The following is a 24,108-nucleotide window of genomic DNA, read 5'->3' on the forward strand; positions in this document are numbered from 1 at the left end:
ATTGGTTTAAGCAAATTGGTAAAAAGCAATAGCTGAACATATAGTGGATCATATCTGCTGTGAGTCACTGTACATATGTGTAGGGTCTTTGTTTCTATGCACGTGCTGTTTGTTGTTGTTGTTTTTGTTATTTGCATTTTGGCAAAGAAAAAATGAAAAAAAAATAAAAACATAAACATTTGCACTTTTCTGTTATGCTTTCTTTGCTGTTTTACTTTTGCATTTTTGCTTTGTTTGTGTATTTTTGTTTTTTTTTTTTGGGTCTTTGTACAGTGTACCGTTAGCATTACAGTAGGTTCGTACGTTATACGTTATGGCTGGCTGGCTGGCTAACCCAAATACGTTAACACAGTCAGGCTTTAAAGACGGTTTTTGTAGTTCTCCTTGTTTTTTTTTTTTTTTTTTTGCTGTGTCAGCTCAACTGATTCATCTCAAATAACGCGACTCTGACTCAGCTGTGTGTGTGTGTGTCTGTGTGTGTGTGTGTGTGTGTGTGAGGAGCTGTCATTGTCGAGCATTATTTATGAGAAGTATCGGAGAAGTACAGGATGCCACTTATAAATATATTTATGCCAGTCTCTAGATCTTGCCAAAAGCTGATCCCTCTGCACAAATCCCCATTGCGTCAATTTCCTCATCTCCTCTCCCCGCCTCCCTCTTTTATTGCCTTCCATCTCCTGCTTAGATTAATTGAATTTCACGCTTTGATTTGGCGTTATACGAAAATTGGTTTGCTGCCTCCTTTTGGCGCCATAAATCTTTCAAAAGGTGTATAAATTATTTGCTCTCACGCACTTTGGCCTGGCGCCGTTTTTTCGCACTTTTTATACTCTAACAGTGAGTACTAAAGTTTTTTTAATACAAAATGTTATGCAAAAATACTCTAAAATTAATAATTATTAAAATTCATTTAAAAATATAATGGATACTCTAGAAAATAACGGCTTAAAATTGAGGTTTCCAAGTAAAAACGTTTTATTGATTTGCATACATTTTTATTTTATATTTGCTATCTGAATTATCTAAAAGAGTATCCAATCGTAGACATAATAAGTTTAACTATTTTCTCCTATTTTTTTTTGATGTTGCCTTATTTTCTTCCGCCTGGCAACCTGGCGTATACTTAACATTTGTTTTGCTGCGATTTTCCTTTTGTTATTCTGCTGTGGCTCCATCAAATATTTATTCAAATGCCCTTAAGTTCGATTCGATGCGATTCGATTCCGTCTTTTGATGCGAATTTCCACACTTGACTCATCCATAATTGAAGGTGGAAATCCATCTCATAGGTGGTTTTCCCAATGATTCCTTATAAATTCCAGTGCTCTTTGCTCTCTGATTTTTTTTATTTATGTGCGACTTTTATTTGTGCGTGGAATTATAAATTTTGCAGCTTATTTATTTGGATTTTGTGTGGGCTTAAAATGTCATTTAAATCGTCACATAAGCAAACAACAAAAATATCACTTCTATGATATATGAAAAGTATGTTTTTGACATATTTCAAATGTTTTAAACAAAATTAACATTATTTGTTGTCACTTTGCTGTCTGCATTGTTTTTGATTTTGTTGATATGAAATCAATTTTCTTTTGCTGCTGGAATTTGAAGCAATTTCAATTGAATGATTTGCCACCTGTGGTTTTTCCACAATTTCCATTATCCATTTGCCATATTACAAAATTCAGAATTTTATTCAAGAATATATTTTTTTTATATACATATTGCGGTTGTTGGTTTTTATAGCGTGCTGCAAAGTTAATTATTATTTACGTAATAATAATAATTAAGGTGAAGGTGAAACGCATCTGTTCCCAATTTTTTTTTCTGTGCAAAAGCAAGATGAAAACAAAAATAATACGAATATTTCAAGAAAAACTCGCATAAAAAAGAATATGGCGCATAAAGAAAATATTGAAAAATATATAAAAAGCAAAGAACACACACACACACACACATGTGTGGGGTTGTGTGTGTGTGTGTGTGTGTTGTGTTTACCCATTTTTCCATTTGGAGCATACGCAAAATTATGAATTTTCATATGGTGCAGAGTCTGTGGCATTGTCGGTGGCGTATACGCAATGTTTCCGCACTGCTGCCTCTGTTTCTGCCTCTGTTTCTGTTTTTCCTTTGTTTTGTTTATCTAAGCGGCACATGCAGCGCTCGTTTTGTTTCAAGGCAGCAAAAGGGACAAAAGAATCGACCAAGAAAACAGCCTCTTCATATATCAATTTCAATTATCTGACTCGTTTCCAGTTTTTGCCATATAAATTATTGGTTGAATTTCTGTCGAGGGCGTGGTTGACAGCAAAAGGACAAAACCAAAAAAGGATTATGTGGTCCTGGTGCTGGCTTTTATCAGCCTCCAGCTGACAGACACAGACACCGAGACAGTCGGACAGAAAAGGCGTGAAAAATGAGTCATAAAATGCAAATAAAAACTCAAGTGTCCTTTTGCTGGCAGACATCTTGTGTCCTTTGTGTGTGTATATGTGTCATTGTCAGAATTTTATGGGTCTGCTGTTGATGCTGCCTGTCAACTGACTTTAAGACGCCTCTTTTTTTTCTGCCTCACACTCTTTGACCACTAAATTTAACCGTGTGTTTGTTTGTTTAACCTTTTGCACAAAGTTCAATTTGCTCGTTAAATTTTTTGATAAACATTTGCAAATGTTTTGTTTTTCATAGATACGTGTTATACATTGCTAATTTCCGGGTAGATTGGCAACGTGCCATTGTTTAGATTTTGTCCGGTTTACATGGCATAATTAACAATGCTGCAATTGCCAACAGCAGAAGTTTATGGCCAACACTTTTGTTGCATTTAACACGCTGTGGCAGTGGCAGCAACTAGTTTGCTTAACGGTCTGCGTTTGTTTGATTAAAACTGCGGTTGCCAACTGCATCACAGCACACAGTATCATCATTATCATTATCTTCATGATCAACATCATTATCATCTTAACATCATCATGTCTTACGCTGTATAAACAAACAAGCCGTGCATCATTTGCAATTTTATAACTATACCCGTACATTTTTAATATTCTGCCAGCACAATTCAATACCTGTCTTTCTCGCACTTTCTCTATTTTTCTCTCTCTTTCTTTGCTTTATTGTCTGCTTGTCTCATGCCTTTTGCCCATAAAATGCTCAATAAAAACAATAAGAACATCACATAAAATGTATCTCATTCGATTGCTCTGCAGATTAAATGGATTATCTTCAATAGATGCTCTTTTATCTCTATTGGATATCATCATCATATTCATTGCGTATTATCGGCTTTATATTTTTACGAGCTATTCAGGTGTGTAGCAGTTTTGAAAGGAAGTACATCATATATAATATTTAGAGCCAAGAGAAGTTTGCTTGACAGACATATTGATTAAGCAAAGTCTTTATTGTGAGCATCTCATTTCCTACAGGGTATGAAATGGGTTGAAAGAGGTATGCCATACGTGTATGTTCTTAGTTTCGTCACTGTTTATGATTGTTTCAGCCATCAGCTGAAGTCTCTACTCCCTAATATCAACTCCCTATTGTCATCTCGCTAATTTTAGCCCTCCATTGTTTTCTCTATATTACCTACTGGCCTCTCTAGTTCGTACTATTTACTCGTTAGCGTCTTCTGGCTACCAACTACCATTCACCAGCTACTATTAACTCGTTAATGTCTACTCATTACTCTTTACTCGCTTTTATCTACTCGCTACTGCTGCTTTATATCTAATGTTTACTTGCCTATGTCCACTCGTTGCAGTTTACTGACTACTCCCTACTCGTTATTATCAACTCGATAATCCAATGTGTACTCGCTAATATCCACTTGCCAATGTCGACTCGCTACTGTTTACTTGCAATTTTTTACTCACTACTGTTACTACTGTCTACTCGGTACTGTCTACTCGTTCCTGCCTACTTGGTACTTTCTTCTCGTTACTGTCTACTCGGTGCAACTAGTTTGTTACTGTCTTCTCGCTAAAATCAACTCTCTAAAGTCTGCTCGCTAATGTTTACTCTTTCCTGTTGACTCGCAATTTTCTTCTCGCTACTGTACACTTGTTACTTTCTACTGTCTACTCGTTACTGTCTACTCGTTACTGTCAACTCGTTAATGTCTATTTGTTTCTAGTAGTAGTTTCTACTCGTTACTGTCAACTCGATAGTGTCTATTTGTTTCTAGTATTAGTTTCTACTCGTTTATGTCTATTCGGTGCAATTAGCTTACAATCTACTCGTTACTGTCAACTCGTTACTGTCTACTCGTTACTGTCTACTCGTTACTGTCTATTTGTTTCTAGAAGAAACTACTTCTACTCGTTACTGTCTATTCGGTGCAATTAGCTTACTATCTACTCGTTACTGTTTACTCGTTACTGTCTTCTTGCTTCTATTAGTAGTTCTCGCAACTCTTTAATCGGTACTCTGCCTTTGACAAATACGTCCTATTTTAAATGAGTAAAAGCCAAGCTTTACGTTCTATTATCTACTGGAATCAATTTAGTTTTATCAAATTTAATGGGTGTATCAAGAGATTTGCTTGTTGCTTTATTCTCTTCACTTACTCCTTCTTCTTTTGCTCTTAAAACTCATACTTATTCATCTGATAAATCAGAGTGTTTCCTCATACAAATGTCTGTGTATTTATGAGCTAATGCTTGGCTTTTAATGTGTGTCAAGAGCAATATTAATGCTGGTCGTCATGGATTAAGTGGCCATTACAGTGGCTATCAATGATTTGGTTTATGTATAGCTCATTGGGGGGCGAGTTCCCTCTTTTTCTTTCCCTTTTCCCCTTTTCTCCTGTTACTAGAAATGACTCATTTGATTCGCATTGCTCAATGAGGCATAAATGCGGCACATGCTCATTTATTATCAACTTATTACACAATTTGCTGTCGTTGTTGCTGTTGTTGTTCTTGGCTGTGAGGTTGTTAAGTTTATATTTCGCAATTGCAGGCAAATAAGGCTTTCCACCTGGCATCGGAGATATGTATGTGGCACAGCTGTGTGGCATGTTTGTGAGTCAGCTCGTTGCGCAGGCGCATGAAACCGCAACGGTGGCAACGCTGACTCTCACCCACCAAGACTCAACCACTCAACTCAACTCAACCACTTGTCTGTCCCGTTCTGCCAAACAGAAATAGGTAACGCACTCCAAATGTTGTTTGTTGCTATTCCATTTGCAGTTGTTGTTGCTTTTGTTGTTGTTGTTGGTGTCTAGCGAAGCGCAACGCAGCACTGCGGAAGTTGCAACTGCAACATCTACGTGGCAGCTGCTTTACGTTTTGTATTCGTATGTGGCACACTCCCAATTGGCCTGGCCAACAGATCGACCCTTTCTCAGGCTGTCTGTCTGTCTGTCTGTCGATGCCAATGGACGCTGACAGCTGCCGTTTGCAATATTTGGGCTTGGCCATGACCAAAATAGTAAACAAAACTGGCCAAGAATCGACCTACTATATTTCTCAATATGACGAAATCGATATACTCTCTCTCGCTGAGTCATTAAATTACACATTATTTGAAATTAAAGCAATTAAAACTTACTAAAACTATTAGTAATTGAAGTTATTTGAAGGTGAATCAGTTAAATAATTAAAGTATATAAAATAATATATATGAAAATCAAATTGCAATACAACTGCAACTATAAGAAAAGGAAATGCCAAATTATTGAACTTTATTTTAAAATAAATCAATAAATTATTTGTAATGCTTAGCGATTTTATGTGTTGTTTATTGCAAATTAAATTTCACATTGAAGTGTATGATAATAATTGTAATTTAGGAGTTATAATTCATGCTAGAATTATACTATTTTATGTTTTCATAAATTTTACTAAAAAGACTAAAAAATATATCCAGTTTTCCATACTTTCTCCTATACATTTTTTTTAAACTTCAAACTGACATAACTTTGCCAAAACTTAACCGATTTCCATGCGGAATAGCATTTTGATCAATATTTTGCCTCTAATTTGATTCTGCATCAAAATATTTTTCACTTAAAAAATTTCCCTCACTGTCGATTTTTTCGGTATTTTCCATACTACCCCCTTGACACTTTTTCCAAAACTTCAACCATGCATAACTTTGTCAAAACTTAACCGATTTCCATGCGGAATAGCATTTTGATCATTATTTGGCCTCTTATTTGATTCTGCATTAAAATATTTTTCACATTAAAAATTTCCCTCACTGTCAATTTTTTCGGTATTTTCCATACTACCCCCTTGACACTTTTACCAAAACTTCAATCATGCATAACTTTGTCAAAACTCAACCGATTTCCAAGCGGAATATCATTTTATTCATTATTTTGCCTCTAAATTCATTCTGCATCCAAATATAATTTAGTTAAAAAATTCGATTTTTTCCCTCACTGTCCAGAAAACCTTAATTATCGACATCATGCTAAGAATAATATTTTCCAATGTTTTCACATCATAAAATATGCAAAAAAAAAAACTATCCAAAGAGAAACTCAACTCTCAGCCTTGAAAAAAATTTTCTTATGGTTTCTCATCATAAAATCTGCAGTGAAATTTCACCGAAAAGCTGAAAATATGCATCCTTAGTTAAGTTGCCAAAGAGAACTCAACTATCGACTTTAAACTTGAGATATTCCACTCAAATCTATAGAATGTATACGATCAAAGTCTGATAGTTTCATTCTTTTTCGCTATATCAGCAATCAACCCTGATACCCTTTTGTGAGGCAAAAACAAATGTCGCTGTTTGTGTTTTTTTTTTTGTATTTTATAATGACGAAGAGTCGATTGTCTGCAATCTTTTTATGCCAATTTTGCGAAAAGCTAAAATAACTGAAAAGGGTAGCTGCAGAAATGGCTCGTTAACTGCTGCTCACGTTTCAAACTATCAATAGAAGCACTGAAAGAAGATGAAGCGAGTAGAGGAGAAGCAGAAGTAGAAATAAAAAGATTGAAAATTATCTTGGAGCCGTCATCAAAGCGGCAAACAGTGAGTTTTCCCAGTTTTCCCAGTTTAATCAGCGACAGGCATTGAATGCAATTGAAGTCACTTTGCTATGCAATCTTTCACAGTTTTGTGCTCACTGTTTGTTGCAGTTGCAAGCGTTGCAAGTTGCCTTTTTTCAATTTTTTTCTCTGCTTATCTCAGCGCACGCTTTGTGGCATTTGCTTTGACTGTCAGCTACTGCAGATACTAAGTACTACAAGTACCAGTTGTTGTTGTTGTTGCAACTCTTGTCTGTGGCACTGTCAAGTGCAATTATGGGGCAGACATTCACTGGCTGCCACACAGCGCGACCTTTGACACAGAGCCCGATTGAGCTGGCAACCACATTTCTCTGGTCAACATGGCCGCCTGACAATTTAATTAACTATTTAACTGATGCGTAAAACTTTTACAACTCACTGTCGCAAATATTTGTTCACTTTTGATTAATCTATAGCTAGAAATTAATTAGTTTTTGTGTGCCAAAAATTGTGTGATGTCATTGTTTGCTATATAAATATATCTATTTTCTATATCAAATGTATTTTGTGCTGACTAAATGTTTGAGTGGATATTTAATAATAAATGTATAGATCAAAGAGTAAGTGTTGGTAATGAATTTCTTATATATATTCAAATATTTCCTTAATTTTGATACTTTATTCAAACTACTCTCTATTTGAGTATTTTGCTTATTTTTATATACTCTCTTTGCACTTAAATGTGTATTTATTAATCTATTAAATTTTATTTGTACTACTTAAAAAAAAAAAAATGTTGTTAAATTTTACATATCCCAAAAAATGTTACTTTCTTATAATAATGTTATATCATTAAAAAATATAGTGAAGTGTAAAAATAAAAGTTTTGTACTAAAAAAGGAAGCTTACAAATATTTTAGTAATTTTAAAAATTTTAACAACCATTATTGGGGAATAAATACTTTAGTTAATTAATATTTGCTAAGTTACAACTAAATTTAGAGAACTATAAATATAAAAAAACTTTAAAATATTTTCTCACGTTTTAAGCATGCAAACACAAACTGAAATTCAATAATTTTATGCGCTCTTTCAAAACACGGACAATGCCGGGTTACACCAGCAGGTCTATATATACGAACCTCTATATATATATATATATATATATATATATATATATAAACACATAAATAACTTGCAAGTAGCTGCTCTGTTGACAAGCAAAAGCCGCTTTCTTGTTTGTTGTTTTAAAAATCTGAAATTAATTTTCAAACAAATTTCTTGGGCAAATTGTTGGGCTAAGAACTTTGCGCGACCTTCGTTGGGGGTGTGGCAAATGTGGGCGGTCAGTTTAATGAAAGATTTTGTTGTCAATTGCTGGGACATTAATTGAACAGTTGCCGCAGCTCTTGTTGAAACATTAATTAACATTCTCAGGCGGCAGAAAAAAAAAAGAAAAGAGGCAACTAATTTACATTCTCTTACATTTTTTTGGGCAATTGAATTTTTTTTTTTTTTTTGGCTTTTTACGTGCAAACTAATTTGCATTTTGTGTTGGTGGCCGCATGTGAAGTTAAAAGTTATTGGGCCATAAATAACGCGCGGCCAAATTCTAAACAAACATTTCTCGACTTGACTGTCGAAGACTGTGAAAGTTTTCCACTTGATGCTGTCTGTCGCAGTGTGTGTGTGTGTGTGTTACTTTGTTTGTGTGAAAATTAGCATAAAACGTTTGGCATTTTGGCAGTTGCCGCGTGTAAAATGTAAAAAATTGCGCATACGCCGCATTGTTCAGCCGGAAAAAAGTCAGCTCATAAATGGCCTAATTTTCTTTTACTTTTATGCATATTACGACTATGCTTATTTACTTATTGTGCTTTTCTTGCGGTTCACAAAGTTTTCCCCCCAAAAAACTTTTGTACACAATTTTGCGGGCACACGTTGTGGGCTGTGGGCGTGGCAGATCTAATTGCTTAATTGAAAGCCAAGGCAAATTAATAATGCCGTCGATTGGCGCCTAATTGTGAAATATCAAAAGGCAGCGCCAACCACGCGGCGTATACGCAATGTTATTGTTCTCATCTACTTCTGACCTCTCGGTCTGCTCGACTGCTGAAAGCTTTTCAATTAGCTGCCAATTAGTTTGCATTTTGCTTAAGAATCCCAATTTAAGCACAAAATTTGCCATATTTTTCAAGAATTTCCCAAACACACTTTCCCAGCAGTTGCAATTTTCTTTTTCTATTTTTTTTGCTGACCATTAATAAAAATGGCACGAACCGAACAGATCGTATATACGTAAAAATTTATAATGCGTAAAGCAGTTGGAAGCAGCCTGCATGCATGTCCTTGTCTAGGCCATGTCCTGACTGCACATTCCATTTTATTCAGTGTGTCCTGCGTCCTGTGTCCTGCGTCCTGTAACTCAATTTCAGCTACGCTTTGCCCTATTAAATTTGCAAATTACGCATATTTTTGTCGCTCAAAGCTTTAATTTATTTTTGCCCTATCATATTCAGGTTGAGGTTAATATAGTTTTGGTAGAAAATGTGAAAAACTTTTTGATGATGGTCATGCTAAGAAGTGTGGAAATAATGATGTTGCATATTCTGCTGAATTAAAAAATAAATTGATGTTCCTCTCTTTAAATAAAATAAAATTAGCAATAAAATAAGTAATAAAATATATCAATATTACAGCTATTAGGATAGACTCGCAGTTTTAATGTTGTAAGGAGAAAATATAAAAAATGCTTTAATTTTTCTTTATGATTTCTTAATAGTTTAAGTATTATTTTACCGAACAACTTCAAAATAGTTTGCAAATAAATTATATTTGCTTATTATTTTTATTAATTTAATTTCAATTAAATTATAGCATTCGACAGCAGTGAATACTTCACGCATTTATAAAATTATTATACAACTTTGAATAAGATTTAAAAATTAAAGTTCTAAATTAAAACTTTTGGACAAAAAAATATTAAGAAATATTTATTTTATTAATTTAACTAATGTCGACTAAGATAAGGGAAAATTGCTTTGAACTAAAAAATAAAAAAAAACACGCAAAGCATAAATATGGAAAAATTGCTAAAAATTTATCATATTAAAGAGTATTCAATGTGCGTTTTAACGCTGCTTAATTTTAATTCTTGTTAAATTTCCAAATTTTAATTAAACACATTTTGTCAGCTGTCGCTTAAAGTAGAAACTTTTGCTCACTAAGCTGCAAACCGAATGTTTTTGCAGAGGCCCTACATAATTGGCTAATCATGTTGCTGGATAAATGAGGGACAGAGGGAGCAGCTGAAGGGTGAGGCTAAGGAGGTGGGCTGCCTCTTGAAAATGATTATGCAAACACCCACTCAAAAACACACACACAGCCACTTACTAACTAACTCAACTCTAGCTTGGCTTACATTTGGCCTGAGGGCTGTAAATGCTGGCAAATGGAGAGCAAAACAGGCAAGAAGAGATGGAGAAGGGGTTACATTTGTTGTTGGCTGTGTTTCCAATGTTTTCTCAGTGTGTTTTTGCTGTTTGGCAAATTAAAATTCTGACTTTGGCACTTGTTGGCTGTCGCAAGCAGAGCACATGGAAAAACAACTAGAAATACTCTCTTTGGTTTTTTAATGAGCTAAACGAGCGCCTCGAGGCACAAGAACTCTGCCACAGTCAGTGGCACTGCCACAGGCCACAGTTGCTGCCTCAACAGTGTCTAATGCAGCACAGTTTTCTATCTAGCTGAAAGCATCTCAACTGAACTATCCCTATACACCGAAAAAAAACTATGGTATTACTGTATAAAATAAATAACAAAATGCTGTCAAAAGTTCATTACTCTTGGATTTATTTAAATCGAGCAAATAATACTTGATTTTGGTACTCTTTCATTTGGCTCTCAGCAAATCGCTTAATCATTCGGATTCTATAAAAAAAATTTCTCAGTTATGTTGTGTACAAATTTCAACCTTGTAGCTCTTACGGTTTTGATTCCACAGCGATCAGTGAATGATTGACTAAATCAGACAGTTGGAACAAATCGTTTATATAAAGATAATTTAATTGTTATATTGTTATATTATTTTTAGTTCTTAAAAAATTTTCAAATTAATTTGTATAATTTTTATTTAAATTTTATGTTTAATTCTTAATAATTTTTTATGGCGCCTGATTTTAGTCCACGTTTAATTGAAATATCCATTTGAGACTCTCTTTTTTTTTAGTGTACTACAAGTGTACTCTATCTATATCTCTCCTGCAATTCATTGTGTTCTATTTAGTTTCTTAAGCTGTCGCCCAGTTGTCCAGCTTCCTTTCTTCTCCCCCCTGGCTCCCCATTTCTTAGCCTTTGAGGCTGCTTATCTTTTGCTTTATTTGTCTGGCTTTTGTTCTTGGGTTGCTGGCCTAAATGAAAATAATGAAGCACATTTAAATGGCAGCATAATGAGCAGCTTTAACTACCAAACGAAGAAAGCCCAAAAAAAAGGACATCTGTTTTCAGTGTGTGCTTTTCTTTTGTGCGCCTTTTAATTATTCAAATTTATTTGTCAGCACAATGTGTGTGTGTGTGTGTGCCAAGCCTTGACAAGTGCCTGTATTTAAGTGTGTGTGTGTGTGCGTGTGTGTAAGTGGGCGTGGCATTTCCGCTAGGCAGCTGTTGCCTTTTAATGGAACCACAGCGAAACTTTTTAATGAGTTTCGATTCATTGCACACACACACACACTCCGCACACACACACACACTTAACACACACACTCCCGCCCAGGATACAGCTTGCAATCAGGAGCACAACAACTTTTCTGCCATTTATTAATTAAGTTTGCGTTTCCTTCGCATCCTTTTTCTTCTGTTTTTGCGCAGCCTAAGCAAAGTCAAATATTTCTCTGCTGTCCTGTGCCTTGATCCTTACACAAAGAACTACCTTTTTTGCCTAGACAACTTTTGCCCTAACCTTTTGGCCAAACTTTGCACGTGACTTTAATTGCTTTGGCTCTCTTTGCTTTGATCAAAATTGCTTTTGATTAGTAAAATGAGTTGAATGCGGTCTAAGCAAACTTCATTTGAAAAGTCAATAAATGCCGTCGGCCAAATACATAGAAAATATAACTAGAAATTTCTGCCAATAATTTCACTGCACTACATAAAAATGCCAAACACAGCGTAGAAGTTAAAAGAGTGCTTTAAAATTGTCGCATTGCCCAAAATTCCCAGACGTGTCAAGTGCATTGCAGTCACTTGAATAAATGTGAGAATTTGGCCCAAAAACTCTGCTTCAATCGTTGTTCAATAAGCCAACAGCAAAGCTGGGCCAAGGCTTAGTGTTTGTCTAAATATTGCGCATACGCAACGTTGGCTGATTTTAACTTGACTCGCTACATAAATCACATTTGATGCTTTACAAATGAAATCTCAAAAAAAAAATATAAATATTACAAAAAAAACTGTGTCTGTGTTTTTGACGCAACAGAAACATGAAGAAAACACGCATTAAATGTTATAAAAATTACAAAAACAAAACGAAGGTGACACATAAACAAGGCGGGGGGAGGGGGGCGTGTCAGCAGTCGCTCAATGGCACAAGACATAAATAAATAATAAAACACACAGCCAGAAAATGAAGGATTTCTTTAAAACACAAGTAAATCATCATTATCATCATCATCATCATTATTATCTATGGCAATCTGAGCATTTTCTTAAATTTTCCGCACTCTTTTTATATTTTTATATTTTTAAATATATATAAACGCGTGAGTTTTTGGTGGTGAAAGGCGGACAGCTTGCGGTGCGTATGAGACATGAGAATGTTGTGGAAAACCTGACGGTTTCCGGGTGGGCTTAAACCGACTGAAATGTGACAAGATAAGAAATCAACTGTTGACAGCTGAAAAGCAATGGAGATGCTTACCAGGAATCAAGCTTTTGAGCGGTCAATAAAATTGAGATACACTTTACTTTTGTCTTTGAAGTTGGTTCAAGTGGCAGTTAAAGTGTGCCAAAAATAATAATAAAAATAATGAAAATGTATTTTGCTGACTACAGCATAAATTTAATACTAAGTACTAAATAAAACCGGACTTATAAAAAAAAAGAAAGGAACTTAAATTATATTTAAAGCATGATCAATTTGAATGCATATACAATTAAAAAAATAAACTTAAAGAAAGTGAGGAAATAATAATAAAATTTATATTTCTTCAAACTAAATAGCATAATAATCGATTGAATTCCATGATATAAAAACACTCTTTCCACAATAAAGGTTGTTTTTTTTTGTTTTCATAATAAAAAGTCCGAATTATAGCTTTTACAACTCGAACTGTGTCTTGATTGCCAATCAATCAATCATTCAGTTTTCGCCATAAAAGTTCTTTATTTCCTTTAAATTGTAGCTTCACTCTGTCACCATCTCTGTCTTTATTTCTTTCTCTTTCTGTACTACAGCTATCTGCTTTTTTTTTTTACAATTGATTTTCCAATTGTTTGATCGAGTATTAATCACACTTGCTAAGGCTTTGACTTTGGCCTAGGCAATTTATAGACAATTCCAATGCCATGAATGTGAATTGTCTATAAAAAAAGCTAAAAAGCGAAATTGCCATTATTTAATTAAGCTGGCAACTCTGGCTGTTTCAAGTATCTCCTCGGTCGGACGCAATTAAGATAAATGTCAGTTGACGCAAATGTAAAGTAACATTTTAATCAATTTTATCAATTAAAAGAATGGACAGACATTTGCCAAGAACACTGAAAAGATGTTGGAGAAGTAGAGAAGGCAAGGGAGGTTGAAGGGACGACCTGTTCCGCCATAGATTGACAAAATTGAATTAAAAAACTGTCAACCTAAATGAAACTGACATTTGCAGTTGCTTTTAAACAATTTAGTTCGTGTTACAATTAAATTAGCAAGCCGTAGAAACTTTGAAACTTTGGTAAATGAAATTGAAATTTTGGAAAATGGTTTTCCACTTGGCGCAATTTGCAAAGCATTTTTCGTAAAATAATTAAAATAATGAGCATTTCAGTGTTGAGTCACAGCTTGTGTGGTATGTTCAATAAATAATTAATGAGCGGCAACAAGGCAAATAAACCAGCAACAACAACAAACAACAATATAGTCGTAAATAATGTGAACAATGCTTAGCAAAAATGCATTCATTGAATACGAGAATGACTACGACTACGAGTATTCACGAATATACTCGAAGTTGCAAGGCGAACACCTTGACATTGACTTTGCCACAAAAACTCAACTTGTTGTTATGTCCTTATGTGGCAACAACGACAACAATTGTGCGTGCTCCACAAAAAAAAAAAAAAACGCCACGTTAAAAAACTTGCCCCCCAATCAACAAATTGCTTTAATTTGTGTCTCGCATTTGGGAAAGTCGAGCGCATTTAAGTTTTTCTTGAGCTTTTTGCAACCTCACAAATTGCAATATAATGTGCGTGCCCTCGTTTTGTGCCTTGCCACATCTGATTTTCACTTGGAAAGTCGCATTACGCTCGCATCACTCATACGCCGCGTGTGCCAGGCAAACAAAAATTACGCTGCGACATATGTCAGCTCTTCTAGCTATGTTTAACTGTTCTACGGATGTTGTCACACCCATATATATACCCATGACTTGTTGTGTAAAAGGGTATATTGTTAATTTGTTATGTTTTATTTTTTTAGAACTTTTTTTTGCCTGCTTAGATTAAACTAAATTAAAATCGTGCAGTATCTGCACTATATAAGCTATAGCTCCAAGTTTGGAGTACAGCTGAGAATTATTTCCGAATCTTCTACATTGTCTTCTTATATTGAAAAAACTCTGCCACAACCACAGTCTTAAAAATGGAAACTTCTTTTAAAGTTGCACGTTAAATTTAATTATTATTGATCTTGTAAATTTAATCAAATCAAGATCGAATATACATAGTGAAAATTATGGCTGTTTTAAGTTTTTGAAGTTTATTCTTGATCTTGTTAATTTAATCAAATCAAGATCGAATATACATATTGAAAATTATGGCTGTTTTAAGTTTTTTGACCACAAAACCTCCAAAAAGTATGCAGCATTTTTTAAATTTAAAATTAATGATAAAAATTTATATTTATATGAAAATAACATTGAGTAACGGGTATCTTATAGTCGAATACACAACTTTAGTGTTCTTTCTTGTTTCTTATTAAAATTTCAATGCCACAACGCATTGCGTGTCATTAAATGTGCCCCCAATAAGTTGCCGCGTTCCTATGCAGAATATTTTTTTTTTTATGGCTCGCCCAAATGTTGTTGTCCCTTTCGGACAGGGCGTGTCGCATATTGATTTCCCTTAAAAGACACAAACATTTTTATTTAATTAAAGTCTATGCATAAATTGCCACAATTCGTGCAGGCAACCAAGTGTAAGAATTTCATAATCCATTATTTTTTTCTAGCTGCTGGCAACATTACATTTTTATGTTCTCTTTGACGGTTCATTGGGCTTTGAGCGCAAGTTTTGATAAGCTGCACTTTGTTAGCTGACATAGATTTATGGCCCGCACTGTTAACACCAAAGAGCAAAAATGCTGGCGGTCTATTGTGTTGGGGCGAGAAAGGCTGTGGCAACTTCATCTGTTGTCAGTCGTTTGATGATGAAGTATCCTCACTTTGTTTGGCAACTGTCAGCGATTTGTCATAGATTTCGATTTTGGCCGGTTGCAACTTTCTTTCCCACAGTTAAATGCTTTTCAATTCGCGCTGGGAAAGCGTCAAAATTCTACTAAGCTAATTTTCTCAATATTTTCAACGAAATATCAAACTTCAAACTGTCATAACTTAGTCAAATCTTAACCGATTTCTTCACAGATTGTCTATTTTATCATTATTTGACCTCTTAATAAATTTTTCATTTTTTTATTTTGTATTTTTTCGATGACTGCCCATTTTTTGCGTACTTTTGCCCTCACGCTTTTTTCAAAACTTCAGTCCGCCATAACTTTGTCAAAACTTAACTGATTTGAATGCTGAATATCATTTTGATCATTATTGGGCCTCTAAATTGATTCTGCATCAAAATATTTTTCACTAAAAAAATTTGTTTTTTTTCCCTCACTGTCCATATTTTTCTTTCGGTTCCCTTGACACATTTTCAAGGACTTCAAACTATCATAACTTTGCCAACACCTAACCGATTTCCATGCAGTATATCATTTTGATCTTTATTTGACCTCTAAATTGATTCTGCATTAAAAGTTTACTCATTTAAAAATTTATTTTCATACTCACTGTTCTTTTTTTCGAAAATTGATTTAATTAAATATGAATACCATTATTTTTTATTTATGAAACTTCTAAGAAACATAGACAAGGGTAAATTAAAAATCAAACAACGAAAAATCATAAGAATATATATATACACTTTTACAATAGATATTGTGTATACATTTGATATTGTCAAACTAATTTCTTGAGTAATTGTATGTATACATATACACACATCGATATATTAACAGCTCTAATTTAAACTGGCAACGTGACAGCCATTTGAATTCCAGCAGCTGCCTTGCCACGTGTTTTGTTCGCATATCGCTCATACGCAACGTTCGCCTGCCACTTAACATATTCATGTGGGTAATCTGCATGCCTGTCTGTCTGTATGTATGTGTGTGTGTTAACAAGCTGATTGCCTGTGCTGCACACGTGTCCTGTGCATATTATACTTACACTGCAGTTGCTTCCTTCGTTTTATTTGAAATCTATGCACATTTTTCACCTGCTGCTGATGTTGCATGCTGTGTTTTGTGCCTCGAAAATGTGTGCCAGCTGCTATTGTAATTATGTTTACTAAGCTAATAGTTGGCAAGCCGCAAGTCATTGTTCTACTTGCAACAACAAGTTGCACTTGCCACAACAGAAGCGACGATTTCTAATCAAAAACAGTTTGCTTTCATTTTGGCCCAAATGAGTTTTGCACTTGGCAATTTGCAGTTGTTCTTGCGGCTTGCAACAAGTTGCAATTGAATATAATTAGAGCTTATCCCCAGTCTTGTTCTTTCCCTCCATTCCCGTCTCCTCTCTCGCTTTCTATCACTTCTCCCCTTCTCTGTTTTGGTATCAAATTGCATGAAATTACTTCATCTGTGTGTTGCACGTTGAGATCTCACGGCTGCCACGCCGGATGCCGTCATTTAGACTATGCATTGAAGACGCAGTTTAAGTCGTAGTCTCAGTCTTAGTCTCAATCTTAGTCTCAGTCTTAGTCTGCTTTGAACATTACAAATTGTCAGTGTCTCAGCCCAACTGTCGTTAAATTGTGAGTGTTAAATGTGGCAAAAATTTCACTGACGCCTTTAAGCGACACAAAGTGAAATGCGCCCGGTTAAATGGAGAAATGGAGAAGAAGAAAAATATACAGCAACAACAACAGCAACAACAACTCTGTCCACAAACGGTCAGAGACAAAGGCCAGAGTCGAATCAGAGCCACAGAAAAAGGAAAACTGCCATCCAGCTGGCAAACGCAGACGCACGCAGCTCAAATTGATGCGCAACAAGAGAGTTGCAAGTTGCCAGTTGCCAGTTGCAAGTTGCCACACTCAGAAAAATATAGCATAAATTTTCTAAATTCATTTTAAATTTATATATGTTCTGTTCTTCAAATTTTGAAATTGATGTCTGCTAACATTCTTAAATTATGAAACTGTCTTAAATTTTCAATTCTGTGCCTGCTTTTCAATATAATAGTCCGATTTTATTCAAACTTATTTCGAAAATATAAGACCATGCCTCATATAATAGCTGTGATTTTGGTTGAGTTACCTTCAGAAACAACAGAGTGTCTTAAAATAAATGAAATTCCGATATTTTTGTACTTCAAAATTTTTATTTCGAGATAAAAGTGAACTTACAAAATATTTGAGAATGTCTTGACTAGAAACAAACAGATTTTGGGATTCAGGGATTATTTCAAAATGGTTGTGTACTTAAACTAATATGTTTCAATATTTTACAGAATTGAATTGAACCCAAAACGTATTAAAAGTATGCCAGAAAATTCTTATTTTAAATTATCCAGAGATTTTTGTACTCGATATGGGAAATTTTAAACTCAGTCAGCTTCTAAGATAATTTACACTTGAATATTCCTTATTTAAGTACGGAAAACTTGATTATTTTTCTAACTGCAGTTGCAAGAAAACAACTACACATTGCTTGGCCATGTTTGAGTTTCGCAATTGCCAACATTTGGCGCTGGCTTTGATGACTTCAAGTCTGTCTGTCCGTCTGTCTGTCTGTCTGTCTGTCTGTCTGTCTGTCTGTCTGTCTGTCTGTCTGTTCATTTGTTTGTCTGCTCTTGGCTTACTGTGTGTTCTCAGGCATCAATAGCCAATGCTTTTGGCTTTGACTCTGACTCTGACTATTGGCCAAGCCTGCTGTTTTTTTTTCATTAAACAACCAACAAACAACAACAAACAACAACCAACAAACAACTGACGGCTACTTGTACCTCTCTAGTTGTTGTTGTTGTCTTTGTTGTTATTGTCTCTTTGTCTGCCTGCTAAATTTATTGCAATGCATTTTTCCATTTACGTCACGCAGGTATTCGCAATTTGAACGCTTTAAAGCGCATTGAAAATCTCCTTGAAAATTATGGTCAAAATGTTGGCTATTTGGTTAGTTACTCGTCGTTATCTTTCTACTCTCAATATCTCAACTAATTTCTAACAATTTTCTTTTTATTGCAGGTAAGCATATCGATCAACTACACAAACTACTCAAAGTTCAAGGGGTAAAAGGTAAACCAAAAACAAGCTCAACAAAAGTTCATTAACCCAAAATGAAGTGAAGTAAGTAAGCTACAGTCCACACTCGCAGCTTAACTAGGAGATACCCTGTAGTCAGTTCTCAAGGGGTTAGTATGGAGGTACGGAAAAAATTGACAGTGAGGAAAATTTTTTAAGTGAAAAATATTTTGATGCAGAATAAAATTAGAGGCCAAATAATGATCAAAAAGCTATTCCGCGTGGAAATCGGTTGAGTTTTGACAAAGTTATGCATATTTGAAGTTTTGGAAAAAGTGTCAAGGGGGTAGTATGGAAAATGCCGAAAAATTGACAGTGAGGGAAATTTTTTAAGTGAAAAATATTTTGATGCAGAATCAAATTAGAGGCCAAATAATGATCAAAAAGCTATTCCGCGTGGAAATCGGTTGAGTTTTGACAAAGGTATGCATATTTGAAATTTTGGAAAAAGTGTCAAGGGGGTAGTATGGAAAATACCGAAAAAATTGACAGTGAGGGAAATTTTTAAAGTGAAAAATATTTTAGTGCAGGACCAAATTAGAGGCCAAATAATGATCAAAATGCTATTCCGCATGGAAATCGGTTGAGTTTTGACAAAGTTGTGCATATTTGAAGTTTTGGAAAAAGAGTCAAAGGAATGGAAAATGCCGAAAAAATTGACAGTGAGGGAAATTTTTTATGTGAATAATATTTTGATGCAGAATCAAATTAGAGGCCAAATAATGATCAAAATGCTATTCCGCATGGAAATCGGTTGAGTTTTGGCAAAGTTATGACAGTTTAAAATTTAATTAAGTTTAAATAGGCATGCCCAACAAGAAGGCTTCGACTTTGTAATCTGTATTGATTTAAAGAAAGTAACAATCTTATGAAATAAAGTTAGTTCGTTTGTTTAACTTGTACGGACCAGTGCAACAATATTAAAAAAATATCAATAAACAGGTATAGTTTATTATCTACAATTAAATAAAGAAAATCTTTAATGTGTTAAAACATTTCACTTATAAAAAGTAGCGATTGCATAAAAATACTATATAATGGATCAAGTTTGCCGATTTTGCACGCTGAACTGCAGCACGCTTGAGGTGAAATGCAAGCAAAGCCAAGAATTCTTTAAGGAACTCCAAAAAAAGTATGATCTGGAACCAGACATTGCAGAGTTTATCAAAGTCAATTGGCATCTGACAGAGAATATGTTTTGGGAAAGTGAAGAAGAAATCTCAACAATTAGTAAAGAAACTGATGTTATTGTGAATAAAGATTTTGAATCTAGGAAAGAAGGAATAAAAGAAGTTCGGAATGAAGTTAATATCGAACCCAGTAAAGGAATCTTAACAGAGGAAGAAGAAGATTGGCGCCTAACAGAAAATATGTTTAATGACAGTGATGAAATCTCAGCAATGGATGTAGAAACAAATTTTAATGGGAACAATGATGATATTTATGGCACTGAATCAATGGAAGAAGAAATAAATTTAATTCGGCATGAAGATAGCATCGAAATCAGTGAAGGAAGCTTTATGGAGGCACAAACTAACTTAACTTCAATAACATTTTTAAAACGTCACATTCAATGCCCGATGACGTTTAGTTTAAAACACCACCTGGCGTACACCTGTGAGATCTGCTTGAAGTCATTTAAATCCAAAGAACATTTAAAAGTTCACCAAGTAATTCATTCTGATGACCGGCCGTTTAAGTGCGAAATATGCGCAAAAGATTTTAAACTAAAAAAAAATTTAAAAGCTCACATGTTAACTCACTCTGAAGATCGTCCCTTTCAGTGTGATCCTTGCTTAAAGACATTTAAATCCAAAGCAGATTTAAAAGTGCACATGAGAACTCACTCCGATGATCGCCCGTTTAAGTGTGTTACTTGCTTGAAGGCTTTTAAAACCAAAGGAATTTTAAATGTTCACTTGTTAACTCACTCTGAAGATCGACCCTTTATGTGTGAGTCTTGTACAAAGGCTTTTAGAAACAAAAGTCAATTAAAAGAGCACATCAAAACAACTCACTCTGAGGATCGACCCTTTAAGTGTGATCTCTGTTCAAGGTGTTTTAAGCGCAAAGGTGCATTAAAAAAGCACACAGGCATGGTACATTAAAATAAATAATTAATTGCTTGAAGAATTTTCATTATGATTATTGTTGGAAAAAAATAAAACTTTGTCCTGACTTCCTGTCTGACTCGCTGATTATTGCGCAGCCTAAACCAAAAGACGTAGGAGGCTGAAATTTTCACACAACATAGCTGAGACAACTATAACGTGCGATAAGACGATGTTTGGAAAATTTTAAAATTTAAAATTTTTAAGGACAAAGTTCAAATTAACTTTTAGTACGAACAAATAACGGTAAGAGTTAGAAAGCTGATATTTTTACAGTAGTCAAAAATTCGAAATATAAATATTTGTATGCCATGCGAAAAATCTGTAAAATTCAGCTTAGAAAACCTTCTACAGGCAGACATTAAGGTTATTTCTAAAGCTACGTTTCCATTCAGTTGAACTACCCCATTGCATTAAAAAGCAGAGTATAGAAAGGAACTTAGGAACAGCACCCCCAATTGCAACCAGGCAACCCGCAACCACAACGCCCACCCTTTTAGGGTCGGCTACTTTCGAAACAACCCCCCCTCGATAAATCCAACCCCTAAGTTGTAAGCCCGAAACCACAAGCTCGTTTCAATAGCCTGCCACCGCACATTAGTCAGCTCATTACTCAGACTTAAGAGTGGGCCATTAAATAGCCGCCCCGAAATAATAATGAAAGTGTGACCAGGCAACAATAAAGCAAACAGAAATCAATTTTCAACATTTTAATCGAAACCATTTAAAATTGTTTAACACTTGTGTGTGAAATTTGCGTTTGAAATTTTGTTAAAATTGTTGAAAAATTAGCGGTTCACATTACAAAAACACACACTCATGCACAAATAAGAGAAAGAGAGATAGTAGCAAGAGTAATGAATGGGGGGAACAGAGAGAGAAGAAAAAGAGCCACACACATTGCTGATTGAATTATTAAAGCCGCTAATTAAACGCTTCCGGTCGTTTAGTTTGCCGCGTTGCTCATACGCCCCGTTTGCCACGCAATTTATTTATTTTAATTGATGTTTGCTCTGTTCGCCTCTCTCTCTCTCTCCCTCTCTTTCTGTCTTTATAAACTTCGCCCACTCTTGGGCTGACTTTTAAAAAATTGGCAGCTTATTGTTGTTGTAATTGGCATTGTTGTTGCTGATATCTAAATAATCGCTCTGTGCTAAATTAGACGCCACTTGTTTTGGGCCAGCTTTATTGCTGCTTTTTTTTGTGCTGAATGAAAGGAGAGTACAGAGAGGGAAGGAGGGAGTAGGGACACGCCCCCTTTGCTGCCCTGTCTTCATTATTCTCGTAGGTATTACAGTTGAACTGCCTGTACTCTAAGCCTCATTGTGTTTGCTTAAGTACTTCAATTGATTTTCAGCTTGTTGTTTATTGTTCTTCTCGTCATTGTTGTTGTCCTTTGGTTGTTATTGTTGTTGTTGTTGCTTTCAACTCAACTTTTATGCGCTTTGTCGCTTGTTGTATTGCTCTTGCGGCAGGTCCTTTCGAGAGCCTCTCAATTGGGGTCCTTGGGCCTTTACAATGCCAAAGCTGGCTTATTTATTGATTTTATTCTCCCTCCTTCAATCTCGCACAAAACTTGACCTACCAATTAATTGCTTAACTTGTCTAGGCAACCGTTTTTTTTTTTTTTTTTTTTTTAATTGCTGTGTCCTTTTTAATACCACATTAGACGATTGACAAAATGTTTTTTCTTACAGCTTTTTTTTTTTTTTTTTTACATACATATTTACATATATTTCTAAATATTTTTTTTTTTTTTTTAGTTATAAGACTAAAATATTAAAGCATTTTCAACCAAAAAAATATTACTTTGAAAACAAAAAATCTCATTAAATGGAAAATATAATTTAAACTACAATTTGTTAAAGGAAATTATAAAATCGCTTATATTTCTGAGGCATAATCTAGATTTTCTAAGTTGTGTATTTTATGCAGTGTAATTCACATGCCTTCTGTCTAAATAATTCTTTCTTTTATTTCTTCAATCTTTTCTATGCTTTTTCTCTTTTTTTTTATATTTTTCTCTTGCCACTTCATATGTAATCTTATGTTGCAGCTGCTTATTTGCATAATAATTGTAAGAATTCAAAGTGGATAATATGTGGGAATATATGTGGGTCAATGCTGGCCGAGCAGCCGTTGAAACTTTTACTTTTCAATTTCAAAAGAAACTTCTCTTTATTGTTGTTGCTGTTGCTGTTGTTGTTGTCTCTATCAATTTGATTTATAAATTGATATGGGCGTAATATGCTTTAAGTATTGTTGTCTTGGGGTGCATTGAACCAGAGAGACTGTGAGCTAATAAAACTTGACACTTACAATTACAATGTAGCACAGAGAGCAGAAGTAGAGGGGAGAGGCTAATGAAGTCTAGCGAAAGTTACAACAAAGAACAAACAAAGAACTATAACTTTTTTTTATGATTGCTTATCGCTTGCTTTTACTTAAAGTCGTTTATTACGCTGGCCTTAGAGTGTAAAGCGCATAAAAAAGCGAGTTGTAATTGTTGTTTGTCAGTTTTGTAAGCGGAAACAGCTTATTAACTGGGCTTTAACTGCAGCGGCAACGCCTTAAACAAATCTATAAATGAACTCAATCAATGCGGCAAATTGTGGAAAATGCAAATGCACCTAAAAAGAAAGCTTAACCAAGTTGAGAGAACTCTAAGTCTAGATTTTATGAGCCAAAAAGGCTTAACTGCATTCTGACTGGCATTTTATGGCGCAACAGACAAAACATGAGTTGGCCAACTTTAACTTTAACTTCAACTGCTTTTGCACCTGGAATTTAGCTGTTGAATTTGACTTGTTCTTGAGAGAGAGAGAGAAAGAGAGACAAACCTCAAGTTGTTGCTGCTAAGTAGGGTACTAGCCAAGTTGATTTATTGCGCTACTTAACTTAACATTTGTTTGCAGTTCGTTTTTGGCCAAATGTTGCCATTTAAATTGCGAAGAAAACTAGCATCAAATTATTTGTTATGTTGGGGCGTCAACAAAATAGATTTAAAACTTAACCTTTAAGTTGCTATTTATGTGATTGCTGGAAATTGGTTTCTACTTAGCCTGGCCTGGATTCTGTGGTTAGTTAAAGCCTGCGGTATAGACCATTTTCAGTTAACAAATAATTGTTTTAAATTAAACGCAATGCTGCAAAGCGCCTCAAGTTATGCACAGCAGAAAAAGCCAGCCGCAAAAGTTTTCTGCGCTATCATTAAGTTGGCTGTAGAATGATAATGAGAGGGGGCATAAAGA

The 24,108-nt window shown here is 34.8% G+C and overlaps 1 protein-coding gene across 3 annotated transcripts in view; it reads left to right on the top strand.

The window, feature by feature from the left end:
* Positions 1-24,108, top strand: part of LOC117787439 (capon-like protein) — a 66,361-nt gene that overhangs the window by 13,070 nt on the left and 29,183 nt on the right. The window lies entirely within an intron of this gene.

This window comes from Drosophila innubila (genome assembly GCF_004354385.1).
Source record: "Drosophila innubila isolate TH190305 chromosome 3L unlocalized genomic scaffold, UK_Dinn_1.0 0_D_3L, whole genome shotgun sequence".
NCBI lineage: Eukaryota > Metazoa > Arthropoda > Insecta > Diptera > Drosophilidae > Drosophila > Drosophila innubila.